This window comes from Heterocephalus glaber, unplaced genomic scaffold, assembly GCF_053883595.1.
Source record: "Heterocephalus glaber isolate CG9 unplaced genomic scaffold, H.glaber_assembly_v1.0 deba00000122, whole genome shotgun sequence".
In the NCBI taxonomy this organism is placed as follows: Eukaryota; Metazoa; Chordata; class Mammalia; order Rodentia; family Bathyergidae; genus Heterocephalus; species Heterocephalus glaber.
In genome coordinates, this window is record NW_028258138.1 from 48432309 (window position 1) to 48456315 (window position 24007).

General features: G+C 36.3%; 1 pseudogene; it reads right to left on the reverse strand.

The window, feature by feature from the left end:
• Nucleotides 1-5706, reverse strand: part of LOC101705826 (protein O-mannose kinase-like) — a 46106-nt pseudogene extending 40400 nt beyond the window's left edge.
• Between the last annotated feature and the right edge of the window lie 18301 nt (nucleotides 5707-24007).

Sequence of the window (24007 nt, forward strand, 5' to 3'; positions counted from 1 at the left end):
GTGCTCCTCTTTCCCCACAGCCCTGCCAGCATTTGTTGGTGGTTGATTTCATGATAGTGGCCATTCCTTCTGGGGTGAGGTGGAATCACACCATCATTTTCATTTGCGTCTTTTGAATGGCCAGTGATGTTGAACATTCTTTCATATGTTTATTTGCTATTTCTACTTCTTTGTATGAGAAATGTCTGTTCATTTCAGATGCCCATTTTTGGATTGGGTCTTTCAATTTGGGAAGTTGTGATTTTTTTAAGTTCTTTATAGATTCTAGAGGGTAGACCTTTGTCTGAGGAACAGCAAGTGAAAATTTTTCCCCACAATGTGGGTTGTCTCTTAGTGCTGTTGGTGGTTTCTCTTGCTGTACAGAAGCTTTTTAATAAGAAGAGATCCCACTTGTTGTTTGTTTATGCTAGGTCATGTGCAACTGAGGTTTTGTTCATAAAATCTTTTCCTACACCAGTGTGTTCAAGAGTTCTACCTAAGCTCTGCTCCAACCGGTTGAGCATTTCTGTTTTAACATTTAGATCTTTAATCCATTTTTATTTTAGTTCAGGGCATGGTGAGAGATATAGGTCTAGTTTTAATCTTTGGAAAATTGAAATCCAGTCTTTCCAGCACCATTTATTAAAGAGGCTCTCTTTCTTCCAGTGAGGAGGGATGGCTGCTTTGTCGAAGATGAGGTAGATGAGAATGTCTGGAGTTGTTTCTGCATCTTCTAATCTAATCCACTGATCCTCTGGTCTGTTGCTTTGCCATACCATGCTGTTTTTATCACAGTGACTTTGTAGTATAGTTTCAAGTTGGGGATTGTGATAGCCCCTGCCATGTCTCTGTTGCCAAGAATTGCTTTTGCTATTCTAGGTCTCTTCTGGATGCAAATGAATTTTTGGATTGTTTTCTCAAGGTCCATGAAGTAAGCTGCTGGAATTTCAACTGGGACTGCATTGAATCTATATAGCAGTTTTGGAAGTATGGCCATTTTCACTATGTTGATTCTTCCTACCCAGGAACAAGGGAGTCTTTCCATTTTCTGATGTCATCTTCGATCTCTCTTTCAGAGTGCTATAGTTTTCAGAGAAGAAGTCTTTGATTTCTTTTGTTAGGTTGATTCCTAGGTATTTCAGGTTTTTGGATGCTATTGTGAAAGGAATTGTTTACCGTATTTCTCTCTCAGTGAGTCTGTTATTCGTGTACAGGAAAGCTATTGATTTTTGTGTGTTGACCTTCTATCCAACTCCTTTACTGAATTTGGTTATTAAGTCTAGATGACTTTTGGTGGAGTTCTTGGGGTCTTCTATATAGAGTATCATGTCATCTGCAAATAATGATAATTTGACTTCTTCATTTCCTATCTTTAATCATTTCATTTCTTTGTCTTGTCTAATTGCCATGGCTAATGTTTCCAAAACTATGTTGAACAGGAGTGGTGATAGTGGACAGTCTTCTCTTTTTCCTGATTTTAGTGTGAAAGTTTTCAGTTTTTGACCATTTAGTATGATATTGGCTGTTGGTCTTTCATAGATGTCTTTTTATCAGATTGAGGTAGAGACCATCTATTCTAATTTTTGTAGGGTTTTTATCATAAATGTGTATGCATTTTGTCAAATGCTTTTTTTGTAACTATTGAGATGATCATATGGTTTTTGTCCTTGGCTCTGTTGATATAGTGTATTACATTTATTGATTTGTGTATGTTGAACCATCCCTCCAGCCCTGATGTGCATCCCACTTGGTCAGGGCATATGATCATCTGGATGATCTTCTGCATTCTATTTGCTAGTATCTTATTAATGATTTTTGCATCTATGTTCATTAGTGAGATTGGCCTATAGTTCTCTTTTTCAGTTGGGTCTTTTTCTGCTTTGGGGATCAAAGTGATGCTTGCTTCCAGGAATGAATTTGGGAGTATTGCTTCCCTTTCAATTTCATTGAAGAGTTTAAACAGTAGTGGCAGCAGTTCCTCTCTAAATGTCTTGTAGAATTCAGCAGTGAAGCTATCAGGACCCAGGATTTTATGACTTGGTAAGTTTTTAATTATGTTTTCAATTTCATTGATTGACATTGGGTTGTTTAGAATTTTTAGGTATACTTTGTTCACCTTTGGTAGTTCATATGTATCTAGGAATCTGTCCATTTCTTCTGTTTTCCATCTTATTGGCATACAGGTTCTCAAAATAGGTATTGACGATCCTCTGGATTTCTGCTGAGTCTGTTGTACTTTCATCCTTTTCATCCCTAATTGCTTGGATTTAGGCTTTTTCTTTCCTTTTTCTGATAAATTCAGCTAAGGATTTGTCAGTTTTTTTATTCTTTCAAAGAACCAACTCTTGGCTTCATTGATTTTTTTGTATCGTTCTCTTAGTCTCCATTGTATTGATTTCTGCTCTGATCTTTATAATTTCCTCCTTTGTATGAGCTTTGGGTTTGTCCTGCTCTTCTTTTTCTAGAAGCTTGAGTTTTGACATCAGGTTGTTTAATTGGGCTCGCTGTGTTTTCCTAATATGAGTATTCACTGCTATGAATTTCCCTCATAAGACTGCTTTCATTGTGTCCCATAGATTCTGATATGTCGTATTGTCATTTAATTATAGGAACTGTCTGATTTCTTCTTTAATGTCCTCTGAGACCCATTCATTATTCAGAAGTGTGTTGTTCAATTTCCATGTGTTCATGAAATTCTTGTAGTTCCTTTTGCTATTGATCTCCAATTTCATTGCATTGTGGTCTGATAATATTCAGAGAATAACTTCCATTCCTTTTCACTTACTTAAACATGTTCTATGACTGAGTATGTGGTCTATTTTGGAGAATGGCCCATGTGCAGCTGAAAAGAATGTGTATTCTGATTTTGTGGGGTGGAGATCTCTGTAAACATCTGTTAAGTTCATTTGTTAAAGAGTTTGATTGAGTTCTAGCATTTTCTTATTTTTTGTCTAGTTGATCTATTTGTGATAGTGGGGCATTGAGGTCCTCCACAACTATTGTATTAGTCCTTATTTGATTTTTCATGTCTGTTAATATTTGTTTTATACAATAGTTGGGTGCACTAGTGTTGGGTGCATATATATTTATGATTGTCATCTCTTCCTCATGGATTGTTCCCTTTACAAGAATGTAGTGCCCTTTTTATCTCTTTTTTTTTATTTTTTTATTGGTAAATTTTAGGAATACAATACGTTTACATTTATCACTGGGTGCTTGTACCTGTACATGATGTATCTTGGTTCTTATTTTTTCCCCATTACCTGTACACCCTTCACCCCCTCTACCCTTTTCCATTTACATAGATTTCATTTCCATTTTTTTCTTCTCTCATAATTTTTCCTTTCCCTCCTTTCCTTTCCCCCTTCCCCTTCCACCAACCTTACCCCTTTGGACCTTTTCTTCCTATTTCACATTATCAGTTACTCACTTTAATCATTTTAATCCTTATTTACACTTTCAGTTTCTCATACTAGAGAAACTATTTGGCATTTACACATGTGTGTCCTATTTATTTCACTTAAGAGTATGGCCTCAATATGCATCCATTTAGCTATAAAGGTCTCTAGTTTCTCATTCTTTATGGCTGAGTAGTACTCCATTTTATTTTTTTTTTAAACGCATCTTGTTTATCCAGTTTCCAGTTGATGGGCACTTGGGCTGTTTTCAAGCTTTAGCTATTACAAACTGTGCCACTACAAACATGTGTGCACATATATCACTGTGGTATGAATCTTTTAATTCTTTTGGGAAGATACCCAGCTGGGGAATAGCTGGGTCAAATGGGACCTCTAGTCCTAGTTCTTTGAGGTATCTCCATACTGATTTCCACAGTTGTTGCACCAGCCTGCACTCCCACCAAAAATGGAGAAGGGTTCCTTTCTCCCCACACCCTCTACAGCATTTCTTATTGGTTGATTTCTTGATATCAGCCATTCTTTCCAGGGTGAGGTGGAATCTCAGTGTTGTTTTCATCTGCAACTCTCGAATGACCAGTGATGTTGAAAATTTTTTCATATATTTATTTGCTGGTTTTACTTCTTTGACTGAGAATTGTCTAGTCATTTCAGATGCCCATTTTTGATTTGGGTCTTTGAATTTGGGTGTCTCATTTTTTTCAATTATTTATATTTTCTAGATAGTAGACCTTTGTCTGAGGTATAGCTGCTAAAGATTTTTTCCACATTGTAGGTTGTCTCTTAGCTCTGTTGGTGATTTCTCTCTTAATCAGTGTTAGTTTGAAATCCACTTGATGTGCAAAGAGGATAGCTACTCCTGCTTTTTGGGGGGTTCCTGTTGCATGGAGTATTGTTTTCCACCCTTTAACTTTCAGTCTATGAGTTTCTTTTTGAATTGTGTGTTTATTGTATGCAGCATATTGTTGGATCCTGTTTCTTGACCCATTCTGCCAGTCTATTTCTTTTGACTGGTGAATTGAGACCATTAATATATTTTGCTATCACTGATATGTATTGACATCATTGTCATGACTTTTTCTTTTTGTTGGATTCTCCCCCTTTGCTTTAATTTCTTGTCATGCCTGATGAATTCATTGTATTGGGCTTCCTGGGCTTGTGATCCTTGTTCTCTTTTCCTAGGATATTGTCTAAAATTTTTTGGAGTACGGGTTTGGTATTCATGAAGTTCCTAAGGTGTTCTTTGTCATGAAAGTATCTTATTTCTCCATCAATTTTGAAAGATAGTTTTGCAGGGTACATCAATCTGGGTTGGAGGTTGTTTTCCTTTAGGGCTTGAAATATGTCACTCCAAGCTCTTCTTGCCTTGAGGGTTTGCATTGAGAAGTCTGCTGTGATTCTGATGGGCTTTCCTTTGTATGTTGTGATTTGTTTCTTTTCTCTTACTGCTTTTAGAGTTTTGTTCTTCTGTTTGGTTTTTGTAATCTTAACTATTATATGCCTATGTGTAGTTTTTTTTTTTAATCGAGTCTAGTTGGAGTCCTATATGCCTCACTTATCTGTATGTCAAGTTCTTTCTCCTGCTTGGGAAATTTTCTGCCATCACTTCTGTGAACAGGTTTATATCATCTGCACTCTCTTATGTTTCTTCACTGACTCTGACCAGTCTTATGGTATTCTTCTTTGCATCGTCTAGCAGCTGCTGGATTGATTTCTCATGTTCTTTTATAATTTTGAAGCAATTTTTCTTTTCCTGGTCACTAAATGCAATCTAATGTTCCATATCTGAAATTCTGTCCTCACATTGGCTCATTCTGCTTTGTAAACTTTCAATGGAATTTTTAATTGCCTGGAAATCTGTTTGCATCTGCTTTATGAATTCCATTTGTTTCCTATGTTGGGATTCCATCATGTTCCTCAGCTCCTCTATTTTTTTATCTGTGTTCTCTCCAGATTTATGAACCATGTCTTGCACTATGGGCACAATCTCTGCTGTTATCTGAGAAATTATTTCTGACTTCATTTTTTCCAGATCCTCTTTTGTTGCCAGTTCAGGGAGTCCAGGTTGTTGAGTATCAGATTGTTCCATCTTGTTTCCCATTGGGGTTGCTTTAGATGATCTGGATGTCTGTTTTTGAGACTTGTTTATGTGTCTTCCCATTTCAAACAAGAGTGGGGGGATGAGCTGCTAGTGCCCACCTCACTCACCTCCTTGGCACTGGTGGTGCTTCTGCTCCTCAGTGCTGTGGGCCATGATATGTTGGCCTGGATGGTTCACCTCCTTGGCTCTGGGGGTGGCCTTGAGGTTCATTCTTCCCTTGGTATGAAAAGTACTACTTTTTCAGCTTTCTTGAATCAGGTCCTTAACCTCTTGCTCTACAAACCCTTCATTTGTATTACTGACACTTTTGTGTGAAGCCACCTGGACCTTTGCATTCTACATGGTTTCTCAATTCTCTGGCCTGAGTCACTGTAGACCCCTTGTCTTATTCGCTTTAACCCAAGACATATAGGTGCTCTTCCCAGACTTGATCTGTGTACTACTTGATACAAATGAGCACTGTCTAACTATCCAGTAAAATCTCTTATTTTTAATGTTTGAGAACAAGAATCATCATGACAAATGGAAAATATATGGATTGAGTCTTAAAGAATGTCAGGCTATGGATAAAACCCTTTGAGATACCACCATCATCAAAAGTCATTCATTAAGATTTATAACAGCTTTTAAATTAGTAGAACCTGTTTAATTCTTCCTTTCAAATGATCCATACATTTTTTTTTTTGGTACTGGGGATCAAACTCAGGACCTTGAGCTTGCAAGGCAGGCGCCAGAACCACTGAGCTAAATCCCAGGCCCAATCCATACATTTTTGACCTGTTGAACTTTTTGTCAGAACAATTAAAATTCACTAAATCAAACTTACCTAAGAAATTGTATCTAAAAATATCTCCATCTAGATGCCCTGGGGTCAATACACATATAAAATGATTGCTTGCATTTTACGTATTCAATTCCAGAATTTCTGACTAATTTTTCTGGATCAATGATAGTTTTGTATTCACTGATTAAAAATTAAAATGGCCTCACAACCTGAGTCAGAGTAAAGTAAAAGCAGCTATTGGTGCATGTTAGATTAATTATCAATACTAAAACCTTAATCCCTTCATTTTCAGCAAAAGCTGATTAAGACAACACTGATTTCTAATATTCCAGTTAACTAAGGTTTTAAAATATTGAGAACAATGAAAATTCATTAGAACTGGATTGTTAAATAACTTTTGTATGTTGGAGAACTTCTCATCAGATTCTTAAATTCTGCTTGCACTGACATGACATTTACTAGTAACTGTATTTCATTAAGTAGTTTAAAGTCAGTAAGCCTAAGTTCTCTTAGATGTAAAAGGGATGCGGGGGGAGGAAGTGTTCAACAAGTGACTTTTAAATTACCTTCTAACTGTGAAGATGTATTTGATTATGTGAATTCTTAACACTATTTGTGCATCACCTAACTACTAATCTTTTCCTCTGGCAATGAAAAAAAATAACCACAAAATAAAGTCTTACATGTCCTCTCCAGTGTGATAAAAGCTTGTAATTCTCATTGACCCTAAAAAGAGTTCTCCAGATGTGAGAGGAAGAACTTAAATACTGTGCATCTCTGCAATGTGAAAATGAACAACTATGAATCAGTTGTACCAGGAGTACCTGGTACTTAAACAAGCTATGGTACAATCCCTGATTCAATTTTATGTGCAACAAGAATGTATTTGAAGACTCAAGGACTCAAGGGTAAATTTTTATTTGCCTGTCGGAGATTAAAAACAAAGATACCACAACTAATTTGAAAGTCCTTGGTGATAAAAAGAAAATTTTTAAGCAAAATTTTGTGTTTTCTGTTTTGTTTTGTTTTGTTTTAAACCAATACCCAGTTGCATATCCACCATATACTAAACAGTAAGAAACTCTAGGGGAATATAAGAATATACAAAGCATAACTCTTAACTTCATCTCTATGGGCATGGTAAGGTGTACACAAGCATATACAATACAGTGCAGCATGCATTTGTCCACAAGTAACTAATACAACATACTCCAGTAATTCCAAGTAGATTTGGGGGTATTAAACATTATGTCACTATAATATATATCATGTAGACATATATGCAATGTATACACACATTTGTTGTAAGTCGAGAAATACGAGCTAAATATTTTAAGAAAATAATAATGAACTGAAAAAATCTACTGAGAATTTAATGAAATATATAATTATACTGAACTTGCTTTATCTCATTAATAAAATTGTTTCCACTTGGTATTCTAGTAGAGATTAATAAATCTGAATAAGACCTTCCAAACATGGCACTCAGTTATGTGAATTGCCTTTTTTCATTCTTTATTAGGACGCTCCTAGGGGAATGCACTCCAATTAAAGAGGAAATTACAAGATTAAGACAAAGAACATTTAATGCAGGAAAACAAATATGAAGGTAGAACCCAGGAAAACATCTATACAAAAGTCTTAAAGAGTAATAAGAGTCTAGAATGGAGAAGAAAGACAGGTATCTGAAGAAGAAAGGTCCCAAGGGAAAAAATAATTAATACATTAAAAAATGCTCAGCATTTGGGAAAAGAATACTGATGGATATATGACCAACCTCGTAAAGCAAATAGGAGATAGAACAGATGCCAAAAAAATCTCTACAGGATAAAATAGAAATAAATAGCTAACTTTAAAAAACAGATTTGCACAATCACTTAGCCAAAAAAGATATATGAATGACAAATGAACACATGAAAAGATGCTTAACATAATTAGTCACTACATAACTGAAGATAAAACCAAACTGAGATACCACTACATAACTATCATAATGGGCTACAATTCAAAAGATTGTTAATACTGTGCTAAGTATTGGTGATAATGCTGAGTGTTACAGTTTATATCTAGATGGCCCCCTCATATGTTCTTAGGCAGAGCTTTTGGAAGGTGACCAGATTATGAAGGCATTACACCTGACCTGCTATTAGAAGATGGGGTCTGACTCAAAGAAGTACATCACTGGGAACACCTGAAAGGCTATATCTCTCTTCTCAGCTCCTCCCATCACTCTCTCTGCTTCTTACCATCATGACATGAGCATCTTTCTTCCACGCAGGCCTTTCCATCATGCTGCCAACCGTGCAAAGACTGAAACTTCTAAAAAGATGAGCAAAAGTAAACCTCTACTCCTTTAAGTTGTGAGAGTCAGATATTTTGTTCCAGCAAGGAGGAAAGCGACTAAGACACTGATAAATTGGAATGCCTATAGAGCACTGGTAAAAAATTAAACTCAGTTTTGAAAACTGTTTTGCAATTTCTTTAAAAATTAAAAATGTACCATATTTAAACATAAAACAATTAGTCCAGCCATTCTACTTCTAAGTATTTATTCAAGTGAAAAGAAAGTATATGTCTATACAGAGACTTATGCTTTAGTGCTTGTAGCAGCTAAACTCATAATAGCCAAACACTGGAAATAAATTATCAACAGTAAAAAGAATGAACAAACTGTGCTATTCTTTGGATTTGAAAAGTGCCCCAAAGGCCCAAATGCTTGGTTCCAAGCTAAGCATTCTTTAAGAGATGGGGCATATTAGGAAGTTTTAGGTCATTAAGGACATGTCCTTGAAGGGGACTGTGGGATGCTGGTCTCCTCTTCTTACCCTTTATTGATTCCTGGCCATCATGAGGTGAACAGTTTGCCCCATCATGTGTTCCCACCATGATGTGCTGCCATGAAATGGAGAAAATCATTCATAAACCAAAACCTCCAAAACTGTGAGCCAAAATAAAACTTTCCCTTTTATTAGTTTTTTAATCTTGAGTATTTGTTACAGTAAAAGAAAGCTGACTAACACAGAAAACCATGGAGTGTTACTCAGAAATAATAACTAGTGAACATTTTTTTAAAAAGGAATCAACTATTGATACATGCAACAAAAGAAAGACATGAACAAATCTTTTTTAAAAAAGTAAAGTAAAAGTAGGCATACATAAAAGGGTATAAACAGTAAGATTACTTTTATATGACACGTTGGAAAGTGAAAACTCATTGTTAACGCTAGGAAGATTAGTAGTTGCTTCCAGAGAAAGTATGTGGTCAAGGGCAAGAAAAGGAGAATGGGGAAACTTTGAGGGATAGTGTATATGTTCATTATCATGATTATGGTGTTTTCCAAACTTACTAAATTGTATACTTTAAATATGTGCAGGTATTGCCATCTATTCTAACTCAATATCACTCTTAAAATACACAAAAAATAATAAAATAAAATTAAAATAAAGAAAATGAGTACCTATAAATTCAGATATAGACATTAATTCATTTAATCAACATGTACCATATCGCTTCTACATGCTAAATATTGTGCTAGATGCCTGGGAGCAGAAATGTTTCTCCAATATTGTTATATTGGAGAAATGAGTTCAGAGACTCATAAAATAATACACACATCCCATTTGAGATGGTAAGCTATAATATTCATTTCCAAGATGGTAGTTAATGTTCCTTATATTCTCTTTACATCAGGGGCACTAAAGATGGAGGGAGGGGAGAGGAAAGGGAAATTAAAGGAGGGAAAAGGGAAGAAGAAGAATTAAGATGTACCAATTCCTCATGATAAATGTACTAATAAACATTAAAAACATTGAATAAATAAAATAAATTTTAAAACATTGTTGCAAAATTTGTTATATAAAGCTCTCTTCCGTAAGTAGCTGTTTCTCTGTTATTCTTATTTTGTCTACTGTATGCTCATTAGGTAGCAGTAACATCTTTTCTTTCACTGCTAGCATATTAATACTCAAAAATCATTATTACTTATTGATCATCACTAAAAATGCAGCCAACTCTCAGTTTTCATAATGAATTTTCCAGAAACCTGGCTGTGGTCCATATACCCTCCTGCTACTTGCACTGGGGGCTTTTCATTGCTTGTTAGCACCTCCATCAAGGGCGTTGAATAGAAAGAAGATAAAACTCAGATCCATATAATGTTCTGCTGAGAACCATAATATCTTGAAATTGGATGTAATCTCTGAGGTTATCTCTTTCATTCGATGCTGGAATTTCCACTATCGTATCTCTAACAGATATTCACTCAAAGCAGATTCTGCTTGAGCACTTTGAATAATAACAGATCTAAGGCTCACTTAGTCCTGCTGTAAATTTTACAGTCTTTTCCATGTTAGCAGTTCAAATAGAAGCCCTGAGGGGTGATTGGAAATAATATTTAAACTTGGTTAGGGAACAGTAATATGTATTCTATTTTTATTGTTACTCATACCCTATTTCTCAAGAAAAAGAAGAGAAATTATTCCAAAATATTTTGCTTAAAATGTCTCACTCTCAATACTCCTTTTGAGTCAAGCAGAAAGAATGGGAAGAAGAGAGAAAGGAAAATGTTAAACTAAAGAATCAACTCATTAGTAGTGCACTTACCATCCTTCTACCTCCCTCCATTCACCATGCATCATGTGAGGACACAACAAAACAGTCACAGGAACCGGGGATTTAGCTCAGTGGTTCTGGTGCCTACCTTGCAAGCACAAGGTCCCTAGTTCGATTCCTGACACCAAAAAAAAAAAAAAACAGTGACAGAACCTGACTATACTGGCACTCAGATCTCAGACTTAAAATCTCCTGAAATAAATTTCTATTGTTTGAGCCACCCAAACTATGGTATTTTATTATGTCAGCCCAAGATGATTTATACAATTAGTCTTAGGAAGAAGTTTTAATTAAATTAATTATTAATTAATTGTTTTAATTATTACATAAACCATAAAAGTTATATATATTTATGGAGTACCTTGTCATTTTTCCATAAATGTGTACACTGTGTAATACTGAAATCATGTTGAACATGTATCCTCAAACATGTATCATTTCTTATGGTTAAACTTTCAAAATACTTTCCTCTAGCTTTTTTAAATATACAGCACAGGGCTGGGGATTTAGCTCAGTGGTTCTGCCGCCTGCCTCTCAAGCCAAGGACCTGAGTTCGATTCCCAGTACCGAAAAAAATAAATAATAAATAATAAATAAATAAAATATACAGCACATTTTTGTAATCTACCATCATCCTACCATGCAATACCACACCACAGTTTCTTAGTCCTTCCTAACTATACCTTAGTACCTACCCACTGATCTTTGAAATCTATCAAAGAATGTTATCAAGTCAAAATATTCCCTTGCCTATTTAAATTTAATGTATATAATTTAAAAGATGCTATATATTTCTTTTTGTTCATACCACTTCTTTTGTTTTAACTTGTTGAATATTTTTAAGAGATTAAACTGGATATGGAAGAGGAAAGATCATATGCTTGGTCTGAACTTACATTTATTTACCAAGAGCACTTGCCATCCCTGGTGTTCAGTTTCTCTTCAATAAAATGAAGGGCTATAATTTTAAATGATTTCATATTTCCTGCCCATATATAGAATTCTGCAAATCCTGAATTTCAAAGTACTATATAATCAATATTGGAAGTAAAGGAACATATTTGTAATCAATTTGATTGGATGTGTAAAGACATTTGGGACCAGGTACATGCTCCTAACTGGGAACATTATACAACTTTCCATAAAGAAGATGGAGGGGTTTTTTTCCTGTTATGGATTAACATGGATATTAAAAGTGGATATTCTTGCTGGGGTTCAAATGTGAAAGGAAAGATTACAGCTGAGGTCTCCAAAATGTACTCTGTAATTCCCCCTTCTGTCTAAAATTATTCATTTATCCAGCATACATTAGGGACTGAGGTACAAAGACAAATAAAGCCTGTTGACACCTCGTAGGGTCAAAAGTTGAGGAGTACTTTATTAGTCAACATTTTCATAGTGAGCCCAATCAGTATAGATAACTTCAGGGCTTCATATCTTAATGAGCTGTATAATCTCTCCCTTTGCGTAACACAATAAATTCTGCACACTGAAATGGAAGAAGATCATAAGTTTGGAGAATTTTAACAAAAGGCACTTCAAAGACTCTCTTTCCTGAAGCCTCTTCAAATGGCTTTGGGTATAACAAGTTGCTCCTTTGTTGGAGTTTCCACAGTATTTGTTTCTCTTTCCTTGGCTGAGAAACCAAGACTTATTCAGTATTTCCCAGAACCTTGCACCACATCTGATCCATTGGCAGTGCTCAGCACATTTTCATGAACTGAGAAGGAGAAATCTTAATTAAAATGGATGGAGAGGCTGAAGTTTGCAGGTTTCACAGGCAGACCAGGTGTAGTGGGTCCAGCACTAAACCCTGGATCTCAGGCTCAGAGTTCAGTGTTCTTAGTTTTAACAATGTGTGATTAAGGAATTGATAATGTACTCAGTTCACATTGGGCATCCCCTTGGGATAATCAGACAGTCTAGCAGTAATAATAAAAGGAAGCAAAATTTAAAATAAGAGGGAAAACAAAACAGATTTGAATAGACATTTCACCAAGGGGAAAAAATATACAAAATACCAATAGCACAAGAAAAGATGTCCACTAGGGCCAGGGATTTAGCTCAATGGTGCCACTGCCTGCCTCCCAAGCACAAGATTCTGAGTTCAATCCCTAGTACAAAAAAAAAAAAGAAAGATGAAAGAAAGAAAGAAGGAAAGAAAGAAAAGATGTTCATTATCACTAGTATCAAGGAAATGCAAATTGAGAGGTGGCTATAATCCGTAAGATAATAAGGTTATAATAAAAATATGGAAAACAACAACAATTTTGAGAAATTAGAGCATTCTTATGTTACTGATGAGAATGTAAATGGTGAAGCCACTTTGGGAAACTGTGGCAGTGTGACAGTTTCTCAGTTAACATAGAGGTACCATATGACCCAGAAATTCCTCTCCAGGGATATACCCAAGATAAATAAAAGCACAGGACCATGCATAATTTGCATTATGTATGAAGGTTCAAAAAGGCAAATAGTTAAATAATAGGCAAAAAGTTAAAACAACTAAAATGTCCATCAACTCATGAATGGATAAATAAAATATGATATATTCATATGGTAGAATATTACTTGGCAAGAAAAACATATGAAGTACTGATACAAGCAACTGATATAGGGGGAAGAGATATAACTCCCAAACCTGCTAGATATCCAAAACACGAGTTCCTATTCTCTAAAATTGAAGAATGAATTCTAGGAACAACAGAGGTTAAGAGTAGGAAAAATTTATCGGGAGAAAGAAAGCTTCTGCCTAAGAGAGACACAAGGGGGCCTGGAAAGTGGGTTTCCCACTCACCCCACTTTTCAAAGATGTTTTATACAGCAAAACCATGTGGTGAGGCAGGTACAAAGTGGATAAAACTATAAGGCTATGGAAATTTACAAGGTGGGCAGGAGGTGGGGCAAAACCATGACCAACCAGTAAGATAAGTAGTCACCCAGGTAATATTGATTAAATGGGGGTCAAATGGGGGAGCAAGTCACATAGCAAGGGTACAAGGATTTTCAGTAAAGGTGGGTCAGGGATATTTCCTGGAGAGACCTTGGCCTTCTACCCAGGTGACTGATACCTGGTTAGAATGTCAATCACTGCTATTCATCCTACATGGGTGTGTTAATTTCTCTCCTATTACAACACTTCTGGTCTTCAGTGAATGTGTCTTCACTGTCCTCCATGTTGGCTCCTAGCTTTATTGGCTCCTGGAGGGCTGGCACCTTAAGGAAGGCCCTGTCTAACTGCCTACAAGATATGTAATTAACTTACCTATCTACAATACAATGACATAGATGAATTTTAAAAACATTCTAGATTGGGCCGGGGATTTAGCTCAGTGGTTCCAGCACCTGCCTTGCAAGTGCAAGGTCCCTAGTTCAATCCCCAGTACCAAAAAAACAAGAACAGGGTCGGGGATTTAGCTCAGTGGTTTAGCCACCTGGTGCAAGTGCAAGGACCCAAGTTCGATCCCCAGTACCAAAAAAAAAAAAAAAAAAAAACATGCTAGATGAAGGAAGCCAGATTTTTTTAAAGCCACATAACATACTATTCCATTATATAGAATGTCCAGAGAGTGGTAATGTTGGTATTTGTGGCAATGTCCAGGACAGAGCCATAAGGGTGGAAAGTAGATTAGTGGTTTCAGAGCTAGAGGAAAGAGAAGGGACTGCTAATGAACATGGCATTCATTTCTTTGAGGAGTTATGAAATGTTATGGAATTAGCTGGTGACAAAACTTTGTGAATATACTAAAAATCATTGAATTGTGTATCTGAAAGAATTAATTTGTGGTATATGGATTACATCTCAAGAAAAATACAAAAAGGAAATATGCATAAAACAGTAAAAGGTGTCCAGAATACATGTATTTACAGAACAATTTTTTAAAGAATGCTATATAGCACCTGATACAAAGTGAAATGGACTATTAGCACCTATAGTGTCCCAGGAGGGATTTTGAAGGAAATCATTGTTTATATACAGCTTTCCTGCCTACCTATTGTGGACACTGAAGTCCTAAAAGAAGTCTAGCTCATCATTAGAGTTCTGAAAATACTGACCTTTGCATTCAGTAAAAGGTGCTTGCATGATTTGTAGTGATTTAGCAAACAAATTTATTTTTCCCCTCAAAATGCTCATCATCTATTGGAGAGATCAGATGAGGACACAGTAAAATGAATCAATTTACTGTTTCATGACAAGATGCTGACCAACAAACTTTTTTTTTTAAAGAGGAGCATACACCTGTGGAAAGACTTGATAGATGAGAAGTTTCTCCCCAGTAACAATGGCTATTTTCCATGTAATGATACACTTATACTCCATGGTTCCCTTGGGTTGAGCCATGGAACAATGGGTTGAAAACTGAGAGGAAAAAATGTTACTTGTGGGTCAAGCACAATTCCTGATCTCATGCATATCTCTCCTTCCCCTTGCACAATGATCAGCGACTACTAAAATGGTAACTGCTGGGCCGGAGCTTTAGCTCAGGGGTTCCACCACCTGCCTCACAAGCGCAAGGTCCCAAGTTCAATCCCCAGTACTAAAAAAAAAAAAAAAGATGGTAACTGCTCCATCAGGATCGTCCCACTGATCCCCGTGAATATTTCATAAGCCACAACTCAACTTGTGAGGTTTGTTTTGTTTCTACAGCATAAACTAGCCTTCCCTTACTAATTCAAGTATAAGTTGTATGTGGAAATGATGAGACATATAATTTAACTGGAATATCCTTGACCACAAGTAATTGAAGGTTCAGATACGTAGTTTGGGACAGATAATAAAAATCTCTGAAATCCAGACAGTCTAGAAGATATATTGATAGAAGATATGTTAAAAAAGAAAAATACTGCAGATTGGAAAAATAGTTCAGATCATCAATCCCATAAAATTTCACCAAAAAGGAAACTAAAGGCACTAGAATGCTCAGTATTAGGCACTACAGTATTGATGATGTCTTAATATTAAGATCCAAAGGATGAGATTGAAGGTACATGACTTAGGTCAAACTAAAGGGAAAAGACAGAAGATACCAAAAGCCAGTTAAAGTACCAAAAGCTTCTGGCTTGGTGAGAAGTTGTGTTAGTTTTATAGTACTACTGCAGCAAACCACAAATTTAGTAGGTTAAAACAATATGTTTACTATCTTACATATTCATAAATTGGCAGTCTGACATGCATCACTGGCTAAATTTAATACATCAGCTAATGTAGTAGGCTAATGCCTCCCAGAGTCTCTAGGGAATGATATCTCCTTGACTTTTCCAAATTCTAGAGGCTGTCTCCATTACTTAGCTCATGAAGCCTCCATTTCTCCATCATCACAGTGAGAAAGGCAGCACCTATCTGACCTTCATTTATCAGATCTCTTCTTCTGACAATGGCTAGAAAAGATGCCTCATTTTTGAGGACTCACGGTGATTAAATTATGTCCATTTAGATAATCTCCTTATTGTAAGATCCATAATTCAATCACATCGATAAAATCTCTTTGCCACATAAAGAAACATTAGTAGGGCCCACGATGAGAACATGGCCATATTTGGGGACCATATTTTTCCTACTACTATAGTCAAGTATTAAGAACAAGGAATACAGTTAAAGTACCAAGGACAGGAGAATGGCTCCATCCTAATGTATTTGGAACTTCAAAAGGTCAAGCCTATGTACAGCAGCTGTTGTAGGCCTATAAAGGGCAAACTCAGGGGCCTAAATGAGAAACAATTGGACTTGAACCTTGCCAGCGAAAGGGCATGGAATATTGCAGATAGTCGTCATTGTCCATAAAATGCTCTGAGATTATCCTTTTGCATGAATAAATGCAGACAATGGATGGATTAGTGAGATGTTGACTGTGTTAGTTACTTTTGTCTCATTGCTGAGACAAAATACTCGACACCCATAGTTGGAGGGGAAGGGATTTATTTGGCTTACAGTTTGTAGAGCATTCAGTCCATAATCAGCTGGCTCTGAGGCTGGGATGGCAAACAGGCATCGCAGAGGAGAAACAACATGGCACCCACACAGTAGCAAAGGCAACAAGGGAGTTTAGCAGCATCTTTCTGCCCCTTTTATCTTATTCAGACTTCAAGGATTAAGGTGGTGCCAAACTAATCACTCACAGGTAGTGGTTTAGTAATCACATACCCTTAACTCCAGCATCAGACATTCCAGATTCAACTACCTCTGAAAAAGAAACTCCCACCTCATCTACATAAGGCTTTGGGGGGGACATCTAAACACAAACCATAACATCAACTAAATAAGCATGGTTTGACAACAGTCAGGATACAGAAAGGCAGAGAAAGGAGGAAATTTTTTTTAAACTTCAATACCCTATAAAGCAGCTAGCAGCTAGGAGAGGTACAAAGCCAGATATTTAAAAAAACATGAAAGAGGATTGGATGAAATGTCTTTGTAACTGCACTCTAAAAGTGTCACTGTTTTTCAGAATTTAATTTATTTTACAAAGATGAGGTGCAAATATGTTGGAAAATAGCTGTAAGCTAGAGAAATGTAAGAAATTATATTAATCCTATGTTTAGAAAAGTATTATTGGCCGTATTTTTTTTAGGAAACCAAAACCCAGGCACATTATTTTTGAAAAAAAAAATTATGAGCCTATGTACAAATAGGATCATTTTAATAAGTTTTTATCTATAAAAGGTTATGCTTTTGATGAGTGAAGGGGAGATATGCTTTATCTATGTCAACTGACTTAGTAAAGTATAGTAAAAACTTAAAAGTAAAATAAATCACTATCCCTACAAGCAACACCTGATTAAATTTCCTTCTGGCTTTTACACAGTGGTGGCAATGGCTGTAATCCAAAGCATAAACAAAAACTCATATGAAAGTAGCAAACACATATAAAATAAAACTTATATTATTCACCAATCCAAAGAACTTTTTGTCTAGGACTTTGTGACTTATTTATATTACTGAGTAACTCCACCCTGTGAACACAAAGCACAGATGAGTGCAAAAGGCAGCATTTATTCAGTATAATGATCCCTATATAGGGATGATAGATGTCCGTTCCAAGAAGTCTGGCAATTCCTTTTTGGAAATTGATTTAATGAGATGGTGACAAGTGAAGTGTGTGCACAGTCGGTCCCATGATAAAGCAGACATTTATATTCTCATCTCTGGACAACCAAGCCATTCATTCTCCATTACCAATATGCTTTAAACCAAAATTTAAATAATGGGTAAACTTCCATACATTGAATTTGCTTAGATCAGACTCATGGCAAAAATCAAAGCCAGAGTTTTAACCACTACTAATGGTTTCTTTTCACTAACGTGAAAGTCGATGAGAATGACAAGCCTTAAACCTCTTGCTACTTGAAGCTCCAATTTCAGACCTGACAGATAATGACAAATAAGGACCAGAAAGAATCAGTTTGGCTTGCTGCTTGAATTATCAGTTCTTTAAATCTCCATGTTGAGTATCATACTAATGAAGACTGTCTTTGGTTACATTTAAAATTTATACTATCTTTCCCTGTCACCTAAACATGCATGTTTACTGAGTATCTATCCAGATAGGAGAAGAAACCAGATTTGAAATCTCCATTGGATTTTTCTACTTCATTGCCCATATCTAAAGATGTTTGCATAATAGATTGTTTTATACAGAGGGGTCAAGAACTATGGATAACTTAACAAGAATATGCTAATATACAATACCTATGACATGCAATCATGACAGTGTGTATCTGAATCCACTATCTATTATTTAACAAGGATGGTTAGATCCTACTCTGAGCATTCTTGGTTTTCTTCTTTTTCTGTTTTCAACCATTATATCATTTTTAATCCAATCACAATCTGGACCTATGTGATTTTTATCTCTTCATTTTTGATGTCCTCTCTTTTAACACCACATTCTGATTTCCATCCAGATTGTCCCTATCATTCTTGATATCTCTATCACTTTATTCATCTATCCATATTTTTCTATAAATGTTTATCAAACGTGACTCTATGCCGAAGGCATTATTGTAGGCACTGAAGGTGGATGGGCAAAAAGATAGATATTTGACAATCTAATTTCCTTAACAAACAAAGTGACAACCTGATTCTTCTAGCTATATCTCTTGAGTTCTGAATAGTTCAGTGTCCCAAGAGCACCTGTGGCTGACTTCCTGGCACTGCTTATTAGATGAGTATCCCAGCCAAGCTGACCTTGATTCTCCCACCACAGGACAGAAGAGATCTGTAAAATGTCAGAGCTTCCATTCCTGGTTTGGCACTTCAGCTTCCTGCCATAGTGTATTGTTTATTCTTGGTGTCAGGATAGCTACTATAATGCATTTATAATTGCTTAGTGCCTGCAATTGCTTAAAGGTCAATAATTAAAGTTGAAAACTCAAATTCTCTTTTTTTTAAATATCTAGTACACTCTTTCTTGGGGGGGGGGGGGGTGCCGGGCAATTAAACTCGGGTCCTTGCGCGCTTGCAGGGTAGGCAGCGCAACCACTGAGTTAAATCCCCGGCCCGAAAACTCAAATTCTATTACCTACTGTTTTACTCTTTTTTATTTGTAAGTTTAATGCTGTATATATAAATCTGTACTATCAGGAAAATCATGAAATGACTCTCTTTGATACCACTTACAGTGGTGCCTCAGTTTACAGATTTAATTTGTTTTACAATTTGGAGGAAGATGGCTGTATGTGTTTGTGTGAAGAAGATGGCCATGGTCATGTTTGTCACCCGATGCAGAGTTTGTGAATTGAAACAAAACTTTATTGAATGCTGTTGTTTATGAACTGAATTGTTTGCAAACAGAAGCATTTGTGAACTGAAGTATTACTGTATTTAATTTCCATATACAAATTAGGAATAGAGGAAAGTTTCCAAATGATCCTCTACAGCATTCCCTATATCAGAATTTCTAACAAATCTGTATAAAATTCTTTGCAATAAGGACTTATTTTCCGTCATTCCCCTATGACTAAACATTGAGCTGATCTGTTTTATCAGGCAAATGCATTGACACATTGAAACTGAGTTAAACCATCTGAAGTATATCTCCCTCTACCTGGGACAGATCTGAAATGATGAAAATTTTGTTTGCAAAATGCAAAATGGAGAAAAATTCTACTCTTTATAATTACAAGGATTCTCCCTCTGTGTATCTGGTCTTTTTATGTATGTGGGACTCAGTAATTCTCTAACACACTAAAGTCGCTATTATGTATTAATATGACTCTTTTTCATCTACAAGGTGAAAAATAATACATGTGCTCTACTAGTCATAGTTAATGAAAGTGAAGTGAGATAATACACATGGAAATTCTTTGAAAAGCCTCAAGCACTATTTGTATTCAAGAAGGAGTGGTAATGTTGGTATTTGTGGCAATTTGGGGGGCAGTTTCACAATTTAGAGCATGTAGAGGACTTCTTCTTTGAAAAGTTCCTTAGAGAATGGGCAGAGCATGGAGTTAGTTTTTAGTCAAATAACCTTAGAAAAAAACTAAGTATAAAATCCACTTTTCAGGAATTGGAAATGCACATGAGCCATTCAAATTTGGCATAGTCCTACTACTTAAAAAATCTGTTTAATTTTAATAATGCAGAATTTGGGGAACATAAATGGCATCAAATATTTTTCTTCATAACACCTGTTAATATTTCACAGCTCTAGAGTCCTACAGGGCATCATTATTATTCAGAGGGAATAACAGAGAATCAGAAGCTCACCTCAATCAAATGCCCACTGTAATAGGTTAACTCACTGCCCTCATAAGAGCCCAGCTCTTGCCTACACTAACGGAATAGGGGAAGAGATGTAACTCCCAAACCTGCTAGGTATCTGAAACGCCAGTTCATGTTCTATAAAATTGAAGAATGAATTCTAGGAACAACAGAGGTTAAGAGCAGGAAAAATTTATTGAGAGAAAGAAAGCTTCTGTCTAAGAGAGACAGAAGGGTTACTGGAAAGTGGGTTGCCCATTCACCCCACTTTTCAAAGATGTTTATACAGCAAAGCCATGTGGTGAGGCAAGTACAAATTGGGCAAAACTATAAGACCCAGTGAAAATTTACAAGTTGGGCATTAGGTGCGGCAAAACCAGGACCAATCAGTAAGATTACAAATACAGACACCCAGGTAATATTGATTAAATGGGAATCAAATGGGAAAACAAGTCACATACAAGAAATTTCCCATTTAGAATATCAATCACTGCTATCTATCTCTAGGGGAAGTAGTGCTTCTTCTTTTTATAATACTAACCAGTGAATGTGCCTCAATTCTTTTCCATGTTGGCTCCTTCCAGTGTTGGCTCCTGGAGGGCTGGCACCTTGAGGACTGGGGCCTTGAGGGCTGGCACCTTAAGGGAGGCCCTATCTAATGCCTACAAGATATCTAATTAACTTACCTATCTACAATACTAACACAGTATAAAATTCTTAATTTATGTGTAAAACCACTAATTCTGACATCCCTTTCAAAATTTAAGAACCATAACTGAGTTCTAAAAGAAATATCCCCAAAATTTACCTTTTATCATTTTTTATAGATGTCTATAATACTTTGGGCACAAAAAATAATCACAGTAAATTTAATCATGGGTTTTAAAGATGTGAAGCTCACATTAAATCAAGATGGAAACAAATCAACAAATGTATTTTAGTGCAATTAGCACTATGCTAGTGATTCGAGCCACAAAGAATTTCCAGCTTTCAAGGAGCTCAAGTCTTTTTGACTTCTCAATTTGAGAAATTCATGATCTAGAAAATAGAAGGATAAAATAGCACGAAGTAAAATTATTGCAGATAGGTAAGTTAATTAGATATCTTGTAGGCAGTTGGACAGGGCCAGCCCACCAGAAGCCAACATGGAGGACAGTGAAGACACATTCACTGAAGGCTAGCATTGTAAAAGAAGAGAAACTACCACACCCATGTAGGATGTATAGCAGTGATTGATATTCTAAATAGGTGTTAGTCACCTGGGTAGGGGGCCAAAGTCTTAACCCAGCCTCTCCAGGATATATCCCTGACCCACCCTTACTGAAAATCCTTGTACCCTTGCTATGTGACTTGCTCCCCCATTTGACCCCTATTTAATCAATATTACCTGGGTGACTATCTTACTGGTTGGTCATGGTTTTGCCCCACCTTCCTACCCACCTTGTAAATTTCCATTGGGTCTTATAGTTTTGTCCACTTTGAACCCGCCTCACCACATGGCTTTGCTGTAGTAAGGCAACCCACTTTCCGGTCCCCCTTCTGTCTCTCTTAGGCAGAAGCTTTGTTTCTCCCAATAAATTTTTCCTACTCTTAACCTCTGTGGTTCCTAGAATTCATTCTTCGATTTTAGAGAACACGAACTCACATTTAGGATATCTAGTAGGTTTGGGAGTTACATCTCCTCCCCTTATATCAAAATCATAACTAATAATCTATTATGCACATATAAATGTGCATTATTTGGGGAAATGTCACCACCAAATAAGAAAGCCTCCTGGTCTACTCACAGAGAAAGTGGCGGTTGAGAAGCCCATCTCATATATTGAACAATGTTCTGCCATTGCCACTTGGCCAGATTCAACCCTAGAATGAACCAGAAGCTCCCTAATAATAAATCCAGAACAGAATGTCTAACAAAAATGAAATTCCAGAAAATATGCAAAATGTATAAGTGGTCAATTAAACTAAAAACTTAATAGAATGAGAAAATTGCAACACAGAAGATATAAAGATAAGAAAAAGAAGATGAAACTAAGACAGGGTGAGACAGACTCCTGTGTAAAAATCTAATGGGACCAAAATTATGACTTACCATCTATAGAGTTTCATTAGAATGGGAATGTTGAGTTGATTTCATGGTCATGCCGAGTTGGTAAGATATCCATTCTAAAAAGTGAAAAAACTTAAAGAAAATGTCTAGTTGTGTTTTCTTGTTTTACAAATATGGACACTGAGTGCAAAAAGGATATAACATCTGTCCTAACTTTGCATGTGTAGTTAGTGGCAGCAGATCTGGGACTACACCCCAGATTTCCTGACTCTCCATCCAATGCTCTTTACAAAACCAACAAGAGTTATGCAGCAGTCATCTGTGGGATAACCCCCATCAGTCAGCTGTCTATCCTGGCCAACAGGAAAGCAGTGACTCACAAAATCCAGTGGTCCTTGGAATGCATGAGAGGTGTGCTTTTTCTCTGTGTATTTTCAATTTTTGTAGACAAAACATTTTTTGTTTTGTAGACAAAACACTATTTCAAATGCCCTAGAAGAGCTGTGAATTTTAAGAACCTTACAGGACAGGGTCATATTTGTTGATGCACAGGTGTTGGCTGACTGACTCGTGGATCATTTGATAGGTACAAAGCAAATGTCTATACACTATATTTCAAATTGTCAGATCTGTTTCAAGGGAACACACCTATCTGTGATTCTTGATTAGACCAAATACCATATTCATTTACATTTTGATGCACTTAGGAGTGACAGGAAGAGTTGAAGCTTGAAATTTGCCAAGGATAACACATTCAAATAACTTAAAGTTAGTGATTCAATAACACAGAAGTCAATATGTACCTTTTAAAACCAGGTTACATTAGGGGCCAGGGATTTAGCTCAATGGTTCCACCACCTGCCTCGCAAGCGGAAGGACCTGAGTTTGATCCCCGGCACCAAAACAAAAACAAAAACCAGGTTACATTGTTTTCCAACTCATGAACTGTTGAACACTCAAGGGTCTCATGCATCAGGCATATTATCTGAGGATAATCTTAAAGCCATAGCAGGTGAAGTAAAGAAAGACTAGTTCTTCCAACAAACAGCATAGACATCTCCCTTCACATTAATCCCATTTGTGATCCTAATTACATGCCAGGGGAGTCCTGCCTTCCTATCACTGTCTTAGAACCACTCAGAACACTATAGGGAAACAGCTAGAACAATCATTGTTTCTGCTGCCTTGCTTGGGACTCCAAGTCTGAAAAACTCAGGCACTTAGTTTTCTCAAAGTATGCTAATGTCTCAGGACAAACAGGCAAGCATTTATCTGCAAAGTTAGGATAGAGACCTATATTCAAAGAAAAATGAAATCTTGATAATATGCAACTTTCATCATGTCATTCTACTGTGCAAAAGACTT